Genomic DNA, 15,353 nt, shown 5'->3' on the forward strand with positions numbered 1-15,353 from the left:
AAGTGGCTATGTCTGATGAATAGAAGATGGAAGACAGAACCTAGCGAGCAATGAAAAAGCGAAATCTTTCCCCTTTCTGCTAAAAGCACACAAGAATCAAAGAAGCTCCTCCGCACAGCCAGAGTGACCCAATCAACCACCTAACACAGAAACCAGGAGGGTTTAAGTGTTGTTCTGCCCAATGTGCGAGTTGGACAGAGAAATGTGTGCTGAGCATCCAGCAAGCTGGAAAAATCAGCTGGGCACAGGACTCTTCTCTGCACACGCTGAATGATCTAGAGAGTCTGGGCTTCTCAACTGATGTATAAACCCTCTTTAAAATACTCACGGACTCTGAATGTTGATGTACGGTTATTAAAATATTCTTTAATTGTGCAGAAAAATGGGTAAGAAATCCCAAAGACATTCCCAAATCAACTACCAACACGATCAAACCAACAAAACTCAAACTAACCACAATAATTAAATGTAACAGATGATGTTTTTTGCTGCCACTAAAACACTGATGTGGCATCCAGCCTGGTTCTATATTTAATCTGTTTTGGTATTTTGACTTTCATAAATGTTTACACAGGGAACATTTGTTTACGTAAGTGTGTGCTATAAAACAGCAAAAAACCTAGAGGCCAGATTGGGATGATGAGACTTCATACTTAACCCGAAGTCAGCCAGTTATGAGGAGGTGTCACATGATAACTCTACAAAGCTCTCTTAATCGCTTCAGCGGTAGCATTGCACCATCCCTGAAATCTGCATTTTCTTCCAGCTTCACGGAGGTATAATTAACAAGTAAAAATTGTATATATTCAATGTGTACAGCGTGAGGTTTTTAATATACTGTACATTGTAATGACTACCACAATCAAGCTAATTAACATAGCCATCACATCACAGGCTTAGCATTGTGGGTGCGTTGAGACTATTTAAGATCTACTTTTAGCGAATTTCAAGTACACAATAAAGTATTAACTATACTCAGCACGCTGTATATTCGATCTCCAGGATTCACTCAGTCTCACAGAACTGAACCTTTGTACCCTTTGAACAACATCTCCCCATTTCCCTCATCCCCCTAGCCCCTGGCAACCACCATGCTACTCTCTGCTTTTAGGAATTCAACTTTTTTAGATTCTGTGTATAAATGAGATCGTGCATCAAATGGGTGACTGGTTCAGTCACTGCTCAATGAGAAACAGACTTTTTTTCATTGTGTACTTCCCAGCTATGCTTACCACCAATGAGCTATAATCGCAAAGTACACATACAAGGGCCAGACTGCCCACCGCCCTGCTGAGTACCGACGGCTCCCAGTTTAGTATGACCACACTACAAATTGCTCCTTATTGATCTCAGTCTTCACAGTGACCCGAGGGGAAAATGTACTCTACCCACGTGTAGATGAGGAAACAGCTGAGTTAAGTGACTCACCCAAGGCCATACAAATTGATAGTGGTGGAGCCAGGATGCAAAACCAGGAAACCCTCCAGACCCCCAAGCTCTAAACCACAAATGCCTCTTGAACATTGTCACCACTGTGTGGCCCACATCCGTGCACTGAGAGCACACACACACAAATGCAGGTACTGCCCTTACATCCAAGCACTCACTTATAATGCAGTTGAGGACATGATCCGGAAGATGCTAATATTTTTAACTGCCTACCTCCACTTGGTTATTCTGCATTCAACTAAGACAGGTGCACTCAAAAATCAAGGACATCAAAGACTTCTCCTGCAAACCTACTTTAGAATTTGAAAATGATTACAATTACAGGGCGCCTGGGTGGCTCAGTCAGTTAAGTTGTCCGCTCAGGTCATGATCTCAGGGTCATGAGATCAAGCCCCGCATCGTGCTCCACACTCACCATGGGGTCAGCTTGAGACTCTCTCCCTCTGTCCCTCCCCACCATGCTCGTGTGTATATTCTCTCTCTCTCTCTCTCTCTCTCTAAGAAATCAATCTTTTGGGGGGGGAAAAAAGATTACAATTACTTTTAGAGAGTAAAAAACTGCCAGACACGAGCAGTGAGTTTAAAAAGTGATATGCCTGTTATAAGTTAAATATAAGAGCTGACGTTTATTCGAGTCCTTAAAACAGACAGGGTGCAGTCAGGTACTTCACTTGTATCGTATTTCACTGGGTCTCACAACAACCCTCAGAGGTGAACACTACTAACTCCATCCCTTTGCAAGTATACAAACTGAGCTTCAAAGACACAAGTGACCTGGCCCAGGGTGGGCACCCAGGCATCCAACTCCAGAATCTCAACCCGCCACTGCGTTACAGCTGGGAGATCTGCCGGCAATATCCTCGCCACTTCACTCCAGAATTTAGGACTTCAGCAACGAGTTTAATCTGAAACCGACTTGTGCTATTTGGTTGGTTGAGAGATCTTACTCTGTCAGAAAAACCTAGATCTGTAATAGTTCAGAACCTTTTGGCTTTGAGACCAAGAACTATTGTGACCTTAAGAAGAATCACAGTGAAAGATTATTAAGATTTTCAGTATGTTCCAGCAAAGAGATCCACCCTGCCCTAGGAACACTAAACCCAGCTTTGGTCAGAAAGCCAGACCAACATCTGTTCAGCCTCCACCCTAGACCATTAGTTCCTCAAGGTGGGCATCGTACCTCACATGTGGTGGCTGACTGGCAGAATTACCGAGAGGCTATGCAAGCCTCAGGCGCGGCCCCCTCCATGGCTGTTCACCCAGCCAACTCCTCACTAATTAGGCAACATGATGGATGCGTGCTGCCAGCAGGTGACAAGGCCCACTGGCACCAAGGGAGAAGAGCATTCCCAGGTAGACAGGGCTCAGGAGCCCAAGAACGAAAGGCCCCCTGATGCCTGAGAGACAGTGATAATAGATACTTCATCCTGGTCACCAGCTGGCGCCAGAAACTATAGGTGCCTTCAGTCTAGCAAGAATTCTCATCACCCTGTGCAGCACACAATGCTACCCCGCTTCATACAAATGAGGAAACTGAGGCTCAGGGGCAACAGAGCTCCAGGAAGCAGGTTGAGGCCAGAGCCTCCTAGACCCACAGCTGTTTCCACCTTGCCAGAGGTGCTCTCCACTCCATCCGCACTCAGTCTATAGAAGCGGAAACAGGATGGGCACTGGACTGGGGAAGGAAGGAATGGGTGCTCATGTGAGAAAGGGATACTTAGAACCAACAAAGATTTTACAGACCACCTGGGTCTTTTCATTTACAGATTAAACTAGAAAGATTAGATTCACATGGGATTACACAGCGTTTAGATTTTAACTAGAATTACTAAACCCTTACTATGTACCAGAAACAGTCCTGGTACCTTTAAATACATTACCTAATTTAATCCTCACCGCAATCCCATCAGGCAGGTACCCCATTTCACAGGTGAGGAAGCTGAGGCATAAGGACAGTATGCAATTGACCAAAGGTCTTAACGGCTGCCAAACTCCGTGTTCCCCACAAGCTCCTTGCTGCCGCCCCCCCCCCCCCACCCCGCCATGAACTACTGAACAAGCCAACATTCCAGTCTCCAGTTCTATCTCTGCCTCCTGGGAGGTGGCAAGAACCCCACATGGAAGTCTGCAACAAGCCTAGCTGTGGCTTCTGCAGTCGGTTGGCCCGGTCCACTCCATTTTCTCTGAGGCACGGCCTGCCATGGAGAGAGGTCTAGGCTTACCTTCTCCTGTGCGCTGAGCCAGGTTGGCTGGATTCCAGTAGACAGCAGGACTAAGGGGGCTGTGTAGCCGCATGTAAGGGGTTCGGCTCAATGCCCTGAAATCATGTCTCTGTCTGGCACAACCTCTTCTAGAGCATGAGCCGCAATGGGGGAAACATGCTTATGGGAAGGCTCGAGTTCTTCACACTGTCGTAGGGGGCCACATCTGGACCCAGAAGAGGAACCCACTGTTCCAAGACCACAGATCTCAAGGCCTGAAAGGAAAGATGTAGAAAGGGCTCTGGAGTCAACTGTTGGTTATGAAGTTGCTCCATATTCAAAACAATGACTTGGGACGCTTGGCCTCTCAGAGTCCAACCAAGGAGTACTTACTTCATGGCTGTGTTGCCTGCTCTCTATACTTGACCACCAATCCATCTGGCTTGGGATGAAGAGATCCATGGGTCTCCTCTGGTTGAGGGAGGCACGGTGGAGAGGCCACACCAGTTCACTGCATTGGTGCTTTAGTCTGCCAGAGGGCCCCCAAGATGGGAGGGGGCCGAGGACCACTCGGCTGACCAGAAGCCAAATGTGGGCTATTCCCGACATCTAAGGTTCCCGTCCATGTGATCGCTGCAACCTGCAGCTCCAAGCCAGCATGAAAACATCAGCTTTGAGCCACGGTGGGAAAACATTCAGTTTCTCCCCTTGTTGCTTGGCATGCACAAATTACCATTCAATGAAATAGCTGCTTTTATTGAATGCATGGCATAGGAACTCCTTCAAAAATAGTATTTTATGTTATACTTTGTATCAGTTCATGTTGAAACATTTATCAACATGTCTTATGACTGCCTTTGCAGGAATTTATTCAAATTTATTCCATTTTGTTGTTTTGTGCCAGTTTTTACTGATAAATTTCTTTTGGCTGTATGTACTATGAAAGAATTCACTCAAATTTGATTATTACAATTCTCTTTTGCATTACCATTATTCACCAAAATACTATACAGGCATGTGTTTGTTTTTTTTTTTAAAGCCCTGCATGTGTGATATAGAAATCTCACTTGCTCATAAATGTATTACCATGTACCCATGAGTTTTTTATATTATCTATGTGACTTAATAGTTGAGAAGCGGCTGTAGAATATTATTGCTTATCCACATGTCAGGATTTCTTACTGGATCTCAGTATATTGTTTTTGCATAAACAAAATTCTTTCCCCCCAGAAAACTTTTAAGTCCCTTTCAATACATTTATGATTGAAGTATTTATTTATATCTTTTTCATCAAATAATTACTTGTAAAAACTGGAAATCTCTTAACAAACCTCTGCTTCTTACACTGCATCAGAAATAGCAGAGCGAAGGGGTCCAGGAACCATGTGCCTTCTCCCAAGTTACAGCCTGGACTGAATCCTAAACTCTTCATCCCGTATCTCATGTTCCCACCATCGCAAATGACTTCAAGACCAAAGTACATCCAGAGATTTCCATCCACTCTTTTGCCATTACTCCCCTCTTCCCCAAACCATACACATGCCAATATGACAGACTTGGAATAAAATCAGGAAGTTCCTCCAGGATCGGAGAAGGGGTAACAGTTTCCTGGGCATTCATCCCTGAATATTAAGTTCCCTTCAATTTTTTTTCCTGGTGATCTTTTGTATTTTGTAATACTTCAGTATTCATATTTGTAAACTTCAGTGGGTGGCAGGGGAGGAATAGTGGGTAAAAACTCATGTAATTCATCCTAACAAAATTTTACCTTACAGACCATAGTGGGGAGACTTCAAGATGGCCTCCAATGATCCCTACTTCCCGGTATTCACACCCTTGTGTAGTGCCCTCCTACAGTATTATACCTGGATTGGTTAAGTGACCAACAGAACTCAACAGGAGTGATGGAATGCCATTTCTTAGACCAGCTTATAAAAGACTGCGGCTTCTATCCTGATGGCTCTCTAGCGCAAGTGCTCTCAGATCAACATGGCACTGAAGGAAGCCATGTTGTAAACAGCCCTATGGAGAGGCTCATATGGCAAGAACTGAAGCCTCCTGCCAACCTCCACATGATTAAGTTTAAAAGCAGACCCTCTGGCCCCAAATTTCCAAATGACTATAGCCTCAACTCACAGCTTGACCTCAACTTCATGAGAGAACTACCCAAGCTAGGCCACTATCAGATTCCAGACTCTCAAAGCACATGAGATAATAAAAGTTTGTTGCTTTAAGTTTTGGGAGTAATTTGTTACACAGCTGTAGATAACTAATACACATAGGCTTTCATATTCTTGCATGAGCTTTTTACAGTTATTAAAGTTTCTATTATAAATATTACTTTTTATAAACAGAAGAAAAATCTAAAGTAATGTTTTAAGAAGCTTCATCCTGTTAAAGACTATATGTAAGTGTGACTTCCTGGCCAAAGATGAAATGGGCTGGCTAATACGGTGAGTTCCCTTGGTCTTATGGCTCTTAATCCCTGGGCTGAGAAGCGTCCAGCAGAGGCTGAAGCTGCTACACAGCTGATGTGAACATAAATAATGGCAAGCTGAAAGAGATTCCTCCTACCCTGAGATTCTACCAATGCTCGAAACACCCCCCATCTGTCTTCTTTTCTCCCCTCAGGTTGGCTTAAAAATGTCCATCCAAGATGCAATTTCATTCACAAAATGTAAAGATTATCCAAATACCATGATCAATTGTTTCTGTTGCTGAGGACTGCAGAAGGATACTGATTTAAACTAGGGAGATATTTAGGATTAGCTTTAGGGAGAATTTGCCAAACAAGCCAAACAACTGTTGTTAACCAACTGTGCAGGGTGAACAATTACCCTGCCCTGTGGGGTGGTGGCATGAGGTGGCACAAAGACCATGGGCCTCAGCTTCAGCAAGACTAGGTTCACACTTGGGTTCCATTTCTTTCTGGCTGTGTGACTTTGGATACATTACTTGACCTCTCTGAAGCTCAGCTTCCTCATCTGTAAAATAGTATAGGTATCATCACCTACCTTGTATGTGCTCAGCTGGCCTCATTCCTTCCTTCTCTAGATAGGATGGTTAAAGCCACATCACTAGACCCTTTTCCAGCCCGAAGATTCTCTGGACCAAGTCTTGTACTGGCTTGATATAGATGTGGATTCAAGAACACTGAGGTATTCACATCTACCGACCCTCCTTCTCTCTTGGCAAACTCTGAGAGAATCTCATTTCCTGGATAATGTTCAGGAACATTATATCCTGGTGGTGCATCATTTTCTCCTGGAAGAAAATGTGAAGTAAGCCAGGAAACTAAATCTTATAAAGAATATGCCATTAACTAGGTGAGTGCTTGTAAAGCAAAACATCTCAGCTCTCTGGGCCTTGGTTATCCTGTCAGAATAGGTTATGGGGATCATTTCTACCCCTAAAAAACCTAGATTCTAATTTTAGGGTACTATGAAGAGGGTTTCAGAAGTCTTTATGTGCTAGATGGGGCTTCCGTTTAAGGGACAGACATCTCTACACAGTTGCGCTCTCACTTGCTCACTCTCCTTGCTCTTGATTTACTTCCATATAAAATGTTCGCATTCCCTTTGCAAAATATATTGCCTGAAGCCTAAGACAGGTTGAATGCTGGAAGGCTACTCTTAGGCAAATCTCTCCGTGCATCATTTTCCTTGTCTGTGAAAAAGAAATACCAGTACCTTACTTGATGGGGTTCCGTGGAGATTGAGTCATTGCATGTAAAGAGCTTAGAACACATAGCGAGTCCCACATAAGCATCAGCCACCGTGGTCACCATGTCAACACACCAGCTCACGTTTGTTCCCACCAACGGAGCTGTGTGCTTATGCCAGGTGAGCTGTGTTTCCTTTCAAACATTTTGGTGACAACTGTATTTACTTTGCCTTTATGCTATCCATGCACCATGTAAAAGCAATTAGATATGAATGCCAAAAAAAGGGCCATTTCTGTAAAAACTAAGTTAAATGCCTTGTAAAGGCTCAGTGAAGGCAAACAGTGAAAAAAATCTGTTGAATTAGGTGTGGGAGCGACAACTGTAAAAGGCTGGAAAAATTCTAGAAAGATCCTGAACATAGATTACTCTGCAAGTATTGCTAAATTCTAGATCCACCTTAGAGAAAAGTAAATGTCAGTTGTAGCCAACAAATTGTGGCTGAAGTTTAAATAAGATACTTCAGTCAGAGGATCCTTCCTCAAAGAAAAGGGCCTAGGCCAACATCAAAACATTTTTGGCACTCAAAATTTCATAGCAAGTGACAGAACTCTGGCGGAAGAATATCGGGGTCTCCATTTGCACAGCCAGGAAAAAACAAAACGCTAAAATCAGCGTGTTGTTTAAAAAATTATGTTTTCATTTAAAATTAAATGTCTAAAGCATGTGTGATTTTTCGTGTATCCTCATCATTTTAGCTGACTCATCAAGTTAACTAATTATCAGTCCCAATGTAGTAGGACAACAGGGCTTCAGCTCTGTGTGCGCAAGTGTTCTCACGCCATGGATGTGCTTGGTAGGGTTGCAAAGCTCCCATTAGATAATGTATGTAAATCACATCTGTTCCTTGCCTGGTATTTTATATATGTATACATAAAGATATAAATTTCCATGTTACATATGTAACATATATATACATAAAGATATAAATTTCCATGTAAGAACAGACATTTTTTTTTTTAAAGATTTTTATTTATTTGACAGAGAGAGAGACAGTGACAGAGGGAACACAAGCAGGGGGAGTGGCAGAGGGAGAAGCAGGCTTCCCGTGGAGCAGGGAGCCCGATGCGGGGCTCGATCCCAGGACCCCGGGACCATGACCTGAGCCGAAGGCAGACGCTTAACGACTGAACCACCCAGGCGCCCCAAGAACAGACTTTAAAAAAGAGTTTTTAAATTGTCTTCAGGGAGTTTCCCAATAATTCCCAAATAATACATACTTTGGGAGGAAATGAATCTGTACCTTTGTCTAGATCTCACCATGTTTGGCTTATCCATCCTATACAGTTATAAAACATTAGAGCACAATAATGGACTTAAAAATAAAGTACAAAAAATGGGCAAACGACTTGAACACACATTTCTCCAAAGAAGATCTAGGAATGGCCAATAAGCATATGAAAAGATGCTCAGCATCAATAATCATTAGGAAAATGCACATCAAAACTACCATGAGATAACACCTCATACCCATTAGGAGGTCTACTATCAAAAAAATCAGAAAACAAGCGTTGGCCAGGATGTGGAGAAATTGGAACGCTTGTGTGCTGTTGCTAGGAACATAAAATGGTGCGGCTGCTGTGAAAACAGGGTGGAGGTTCCTCAAAAAGTTAAAAACAGAATCACCATATGACCCAGCAATTTCACTTCTGGGTATATACCCAAAAGAACTGGAAGTTGGGTCTCGAAGAGATATATGTCCACTCATGTTTACTGCAGCATTATTTACGATAGCTAAAACATGGACACAAGCTGGGTCCATCAATGGATAAATGGAGAAGCAAAACATAGTCTATACATACAGTGGAATGTCCCGCAGCTTTAAAAAGGAAGGAAAGTTCCATCACACGCTACAACATGGATGAACCTTGATGACATTATGTTAAGGGAAGCTAGTCACAAAAAGAAAAACACTGTATGGTTCCACTTATATGAGGTACTTAGAATAGTCAGAATCATAAAGACAGAAAGTATAATGGTGGTTGCTAGGGGCTGGGGGAGGGGAGAATGGGAAGCTGTTGTCTAACGAGTACAGAGTGTCAGTTTTACAAGACGAAAAGAGTTATGGGAATGATGGTAGCGATGACGCACAAGAATGTAAATATCTTTAATACCACTGAACCATACGCTTAAAAATGCTTATGATAAACTGTGTATTTCAATACAATAAAAAAATAAAGGAGTGCTTATCTTGTTGCTAATTTAATTAGTGGGTTGAAAATATCTTACACACGGCAGATGAAAGGCTCCAGGGTGTGCCCTCAACTCTGCTGGCTCCAGACCCACAGTTCTCTTAAACACCCTGCCAGACACAATTCACCATCTGGAGACCCTATAGAACCCAGAGTGCCCACTGCCTCTTTCCCCGTGTGTGTGTGTGTGTGTGTGCATGCGTGCGTACGGGCAGACAAGCACACGTAAAGTCCTGGGCTGTCCTATAACTCAGACACCCAGCCTCACGGAGTCTGATCCTCATTCACAGCCGGAGGATGCAAAGGTTGCTGCATAATGCAGTTATGACCTTCAGACTGGCCAGACCACAAAATGAAAGAGAGTGATCACTGAGGAGGTGGGCTGTCACAGCTTTGTATCTTATTGTTTAGAATGAAAGCAACAGGTGCAAAAAGCTTGGGAAAGCAGATCAGAGAAGGTGGCATAAAATAAGAGAAAAAGACTTTTTTTTTTTTTTTTTTTTTAAGATTTATTTAGAGAGAGTGAGAGAGAGCACATGGGAGCAGAGGGGCAGGGACAAGCAGACTCCCTGCTGACGACACGGGGCTGGATCCCACAACCCTGAGATCATGACCTGAGCCGAAATCAAGAGTTGGACACTTAACTGACTGAGCCGCCGAGGCGTCCCAAGAGAAGGACTTTTAAATGGCAACAAAAATATGGGGTGACTGAACACCTTCTTCTTAGCAGCGATCAGAAAAGAAGGTATGGTAGATCTTCAAACACAGCTATACTGTAAGAGTGAAAATGAGATGTAGTCTGGAATTAAAAGTACTTAAGTGTTAACACTCTTCTGTTGGATTATTCAAAGACGGTATCTAATGTAGCAAGTCCTATGTTCTGAGAAGGAACGGTGGAGGAGCATGGTGGATGTCAGCTGTAACTTCCCCATGCAGAAGGGGGGACTTCTCCTACTCCCCCCAGGGGGTGTGAGTGGAGCTAATTCCACAGGGTAGGGGACTCCTGCCTCCTTTGGCTCGGCAACGGAGGTGGCAGAGGGTCAGGAAGGAGGACTTGAATCCATCCGAGTCAATGCCCCCCAGATGCAGCACTAAGTTGGAGCTACCAGAGGGGAGCCTTTTCTTTCTGCTCCTGGGATATGAAACTAGAGCAGGTGGTGGTAGTTTCTGCCACTGCTTGGAGCAAGCTTGCCTAAAAATGAGCCAACATGGAAAGACAGAGCAAGAAATGAAGAGACAAACGCTGCGGATATAGTCAGAGCACTGGATGTGGCCAATGCCTAGAGCAATACCCCTAGACTTTTCCATTATGTGAATCAATAATTTCCTGTTTTTGCTTCAGCCAGTCTGATTGGGGTTTCTGTCACTTGTAATTGAAATTAGTCCCGACTAATTCAAGGTGTAAATGCCTGCAATACATTGCGCCCATTTAACCACACTACTTCCAGTCCACATTTGGAACATAGAGTTCATCCCTCACTTAAGCCACATACTCTTAATGGGCTCAAAACAAATTATTCCAAGGGCAGAAGAAAAATGCAATCCAACTGATAACATGGAAATATTAAGCTACAATATTAACATTAACAGCAAATACTCCTTAAACGTTACTATGTGCTTCTCTTTGCAGATGATATGATACTGTATGTGGAAAACCCAAAAGACTCCACCCCAAAACTGCTGGAACTCATACAGTAAAGTAGCAGGATATAAAATCAATGCACAGAAATCAGTGGCATTCCTATACACCAACAACAAGACAGAAGAGAGACAAATCAAGGAGTCGATCCCATTTACAATTGCACCCAAAACCATAAGATACCTAGGAATAAATTTAACCAAAGAGGCAAAGGATCTGTACTCAGAAAACTATAAAATACTCATGAAAGAAACTGAAGAAGACACAAAGAAATGGATAAACGTTCCATGCTCATGGATTGGGAGAACCAACATTGTGAAGATGTCAATGCTACCTAGAGCAATCTCCACATTCAATGCAATCCCCATCAAAATACCAACCACTTTTTTCAAAGAAATGGAACAAATAATCCTAAAATTTGTATGGAACCAGAAGAGACCCCGAATAGCCAGAGGAATGTTGAAAAAGAAAAGCAAAGCTGGCGGCATCACAATTCCAGACTTCCAGCTTATTACAAAGCTGTCACCATCAAGACAGTATGGTACCGGCACAAAAACAGACACATAGATCAATGGAACAGAATTGAGAGCCCAGAAATGGACCCTCAACTCTATGGTCAACTTATCTTTGACAAAGCAGGAAAGAATGTCCAATGGAAAAAAGACAGTCTCTTCAACAAATGGTGTTGGGAAAATTGGACAGCCACATGCAGAAGAATGAAACTGGACCATTTCCTTACACCACACACAAAAATAGACTCCAAATGGTTGAAAGACCTAAACGTGAGACAGGAGTCCATCAAAATCCTAAAGGAGAACATGGGCAGCAACCTCTTCGACCTCAGCCGCAGCAACTTCTTCCTAGAAACATCGCCAAAGGCACGGGAAGCCAGGGCAAAAATGAACTATTGGGATTTCATCCAGATAAAAAGCTTTTGCACAGCAAAAGAAACAGTCCACAAAACCAAAAGACAACCGACAGAATGGGAGAAAATATTTGCAAATGACATATCAGATAAAGGGCTAGTATCCAAAATCTATAAAGAACTTATCAAACTCAACACCCAAAGAACAAATAATCCAATCAAGAAATGGGCAGAAGACATGAACAGACATTTTTCCAAAGAAGACATCCAAATGGCCAACAGGCACATGAAAAAGTGCTCAACATCGCTCGGCATCAGGGAAATCCAAATCAAAACCTCAATGAGATACCACCTCACACCAGTCAGAATGGCTAAAATTAACAAGTCAGGGAACGACAGATGTTGGCGGGGATGTGGAGAAAGGGGAACCCTCCTACACTGTTGGTGGGAATGCAAGCTGGTGCAACCCCTTTGGAAAACAGTATGGAGGTTCCTCAAACAGTTGAAAATAGAGCTACCATTCAATCCAGCAATTGCACTACTGGGTATTTACCACAAAGATACAAATGTAGGGACCCGAAGGGGTACGTGCACCCCAATGTTTATAGCAGCAATGTCCACAATAGCCAAACTGTGGAAAGAGCCAAGATGTCCATCGACAGATGAATGGATAAAGAAGATGTGGTATATATACACAATGGAATATTATGCAGCCATCGAAAGGAATGAGATCTTGCCATTTGCAACGACGTGGATGGAACTGGAGGGTGTTATGCTGAGTGAAATAAGTCAATCAGAGAAAGACATGTATCACATGACCTCACTGATATGAGGAATTCTTAATCTCAGGAAACAAACTGAGTGTTACTGGAGTGGTTGGGGGTGGGAGGGATGGGGTGGCTGGGTGATAGACATTGGGGAGGGTATGTGCTACGGTGAGCGCTGTGAATTGTGCAAGACTGTTGAATCACAGATCTGTACTTCTGAAACAAATAACGCAACATATTTTAAGAAAAAAGAAAAAGAAGAAGATAGCAGGAGAGGAAGAATGAAGGGGAGTAAGTCAGAGGGGGAGACGAACCATGAGAGATGATGGACTCTGAAAAACAAACTGAGGGTTCTAGAGGGGAGGAGGGTAGGGGGATGGGTTAGCCTGGTGATGGGTATTAAAGAGGGCACGTTCTGCGTGGAGCACTGGGTGTTATGAACAAACAATGAATCATGGAACACTACATCAAAACTAATGATGTAATATGATGATTAACATAACAATAAAAAATTAAAAAAACAAAACAAAAACGTTACTATGTGCTTAATGCTAAATGCCTTATACGACTCAACCCTCAAAATTTTAAGTATTCTTACTGTCTCTATTTTAAAATATGGAGAAACTAACTCAGAAAGAAACTCACGCAGCACCAGAGACAAATAGTAGTGACAGAGCCAAGAATGAACCGAACACTCTAACTGGAACATTTGCTCGTAACCGCCATGCCCTGCTGCCTCCAGAAGATCACAGAGCTACTAACAACACACAACTTAGTTCCGCTGTGCCACACAAAGGCTCAGCTGTTCTGTGGCGCCCTGAGCCATCCCTCACCCCAGTGGTACAAAAGACACTAGGTCACACAGTATTCCTGGGAGAGGTGACTTTCTGAGAGCAGGTAGCAAACCATTAGTGGGTCATGAGAACGGATTTAATGAGTGCAGACCAGCAGCCTTCTCCCCCAAGGGAGAGAAAATACAGTAACAGATTCTGCAGTGTATGTTGTAAAGGTAAATATTGCTTTGTGAACCCTTTCTAGTTATACCTAGACACACACACTGATGCACAGATAGACAGGGGTCATGATGTAAAATACAACTCACTGCAGATGACTGTTAGTAAAGCTTTAAGGCCACTAATGCAGAGCAAAAAGGCTCTGCACATGCGGGCTGTGAAATCACCGAAACCAGGAGTCACGAGGTCAGGGCTGGAGAGAGGCAGACATTCCCACCAAAGAGCCTCGAGAGTTGGGGGACATTAAAACTGACCCACCCAATCCATTTCCATGAGGCGATCCTTTAAACCAACCCATTGGACTCCCTAGAAGAACCCTTTTTTTCCTTAAGCAAATACTAGGGACTATAGCTCCTTTCACAAAACCCACAATACCTGATGTTTATGTAGTAATTCAAAACTGAAAACAGTGAAGCCGGTGATACCACCACGGAACGGAGGCTACTGAGGCTCACACAGCCAACAGCACTGGATCCAGGGCTCCAGGCAGCCCCTTCAGTGCGAGGCTGAAGTTGGAACTCGCTGGGCCAACTGGAGCCTGGGAGGGCGGGGGGGGGGGGGGGGGGGGGGGGGGGGGGAGATTAAAATAGTCAAGTATAATAGCAGCCCCGATGGGACTGAAAGAAACCTCAGGCTCATTCCCCTCCCAGCTTTTCTCAGGGAGCTCCTAGCCTAGAGCAGCACAGGGATGCCAAGGGGTTTAATGTCAGGTACTAAACCTCCATAAAGGCTTCCTGGCTCCCCACCCTCAGCCCGGGAAAGAATACTTCTTAAACTCGTATTAAACTGTTGTCATAAATGGTTTCTGAGAGCAGAGTAACATATTTTATCACTTGCTCTTTATTTCCAAATGGCAAGAGGTGAGCCTGTGCCTGCTTCAAAGCACGGAGCCAAAAATCAGCTGGCAACACATTTCCAGTCATTACCCATGGATGGGCAGCGCGGGGGAAGCCCGCTTTATTATAGGCTCATCCATAATAGATTTTGTTTGAAGCTTGTACAGACTGAATTCGTTAACCTGAGTTACCAATTCATCGTAAAGCTTAAATGCCTTTGTGTCTCTCCAAAGCGGCATCACACTCCTCCTTTTGCTTCTCCTGCACATAATGCGTTGCTTCACCTCATAAAGGCAGCAACCATTTCTTGTTGGTAGAAAAAACATTTCTTGTTTCATCAGTGGCTCTGAACCTTTTGTGGGTTCAGGATCTCCCTTTGAGTGTCTAATGAAAGATGGGCTCCCTCTCATGAAAAATGTGTATAGGTCTATAGATGTGTACACACACAGGCTCACACACACAACTCTGCTAGAATTCTAGTGGGTTCACAGACATCAGAGAAGTCCTCCATGGTCTCTTAGTATATGAAACCCAGGTTAATATTCTCAGTCCTAAACTCTATCACCTTTTATGGTATTCACCATATTTGTAGCAAAAAAAAAAAAAAAAAAAAATCTGCACACTTACGGAGTTAAGTGTTTTCTCAAATACCAAAAAAAACCCCAAAATT

At 43.3% G+C, this 15,353-nt stretch overlaps 1 protein-coding gene across 9 annotated transcripts in view; it reads right to left on the minus strand.

Annotated features, from left to right (window-relative positions):
* The window catches only part of TSPAN5 (tetraspanin 5), a 169,045-nt gene that overhangs the window by 51,693 nt on the left and 101,999 nt on the right, over positions 1 to 15,353 (minus strand). Inside the window, exon 2 of one of the 9 annotated variants that reach the window (XM_073892004.1) lies at positions 3,672 to 3,925. The exons of the other annotated variants lie outside the window; for them this stretch is intronic. The gene's annotated coding sequence lies outside the window, so the exon portion shown is untranslated. The remainder of the gene's footprint in view (positions 1 to 3,671; positions 3,926 to 15,353) is intronic. 9 annotated transcript variants of the gene reach the window in all.

Source organism: Callorhinus ursinus, unplaced genomic scaffold, assembly GCF_003265705.2.
Source record: "Callorhinus ursinus isolate GAN/ISIS: 27379988/994484 unplaced genomic scaffold, GSC_fseal_2.0 scaffold4, whole genome shotgun sequence".
Taxonomy (NCBI): Eukaryota; Metazoa; Chordata; class Mammalia; order Carnivora; family Otariidae; genus Callorhinus; species Callorhinus ursinus.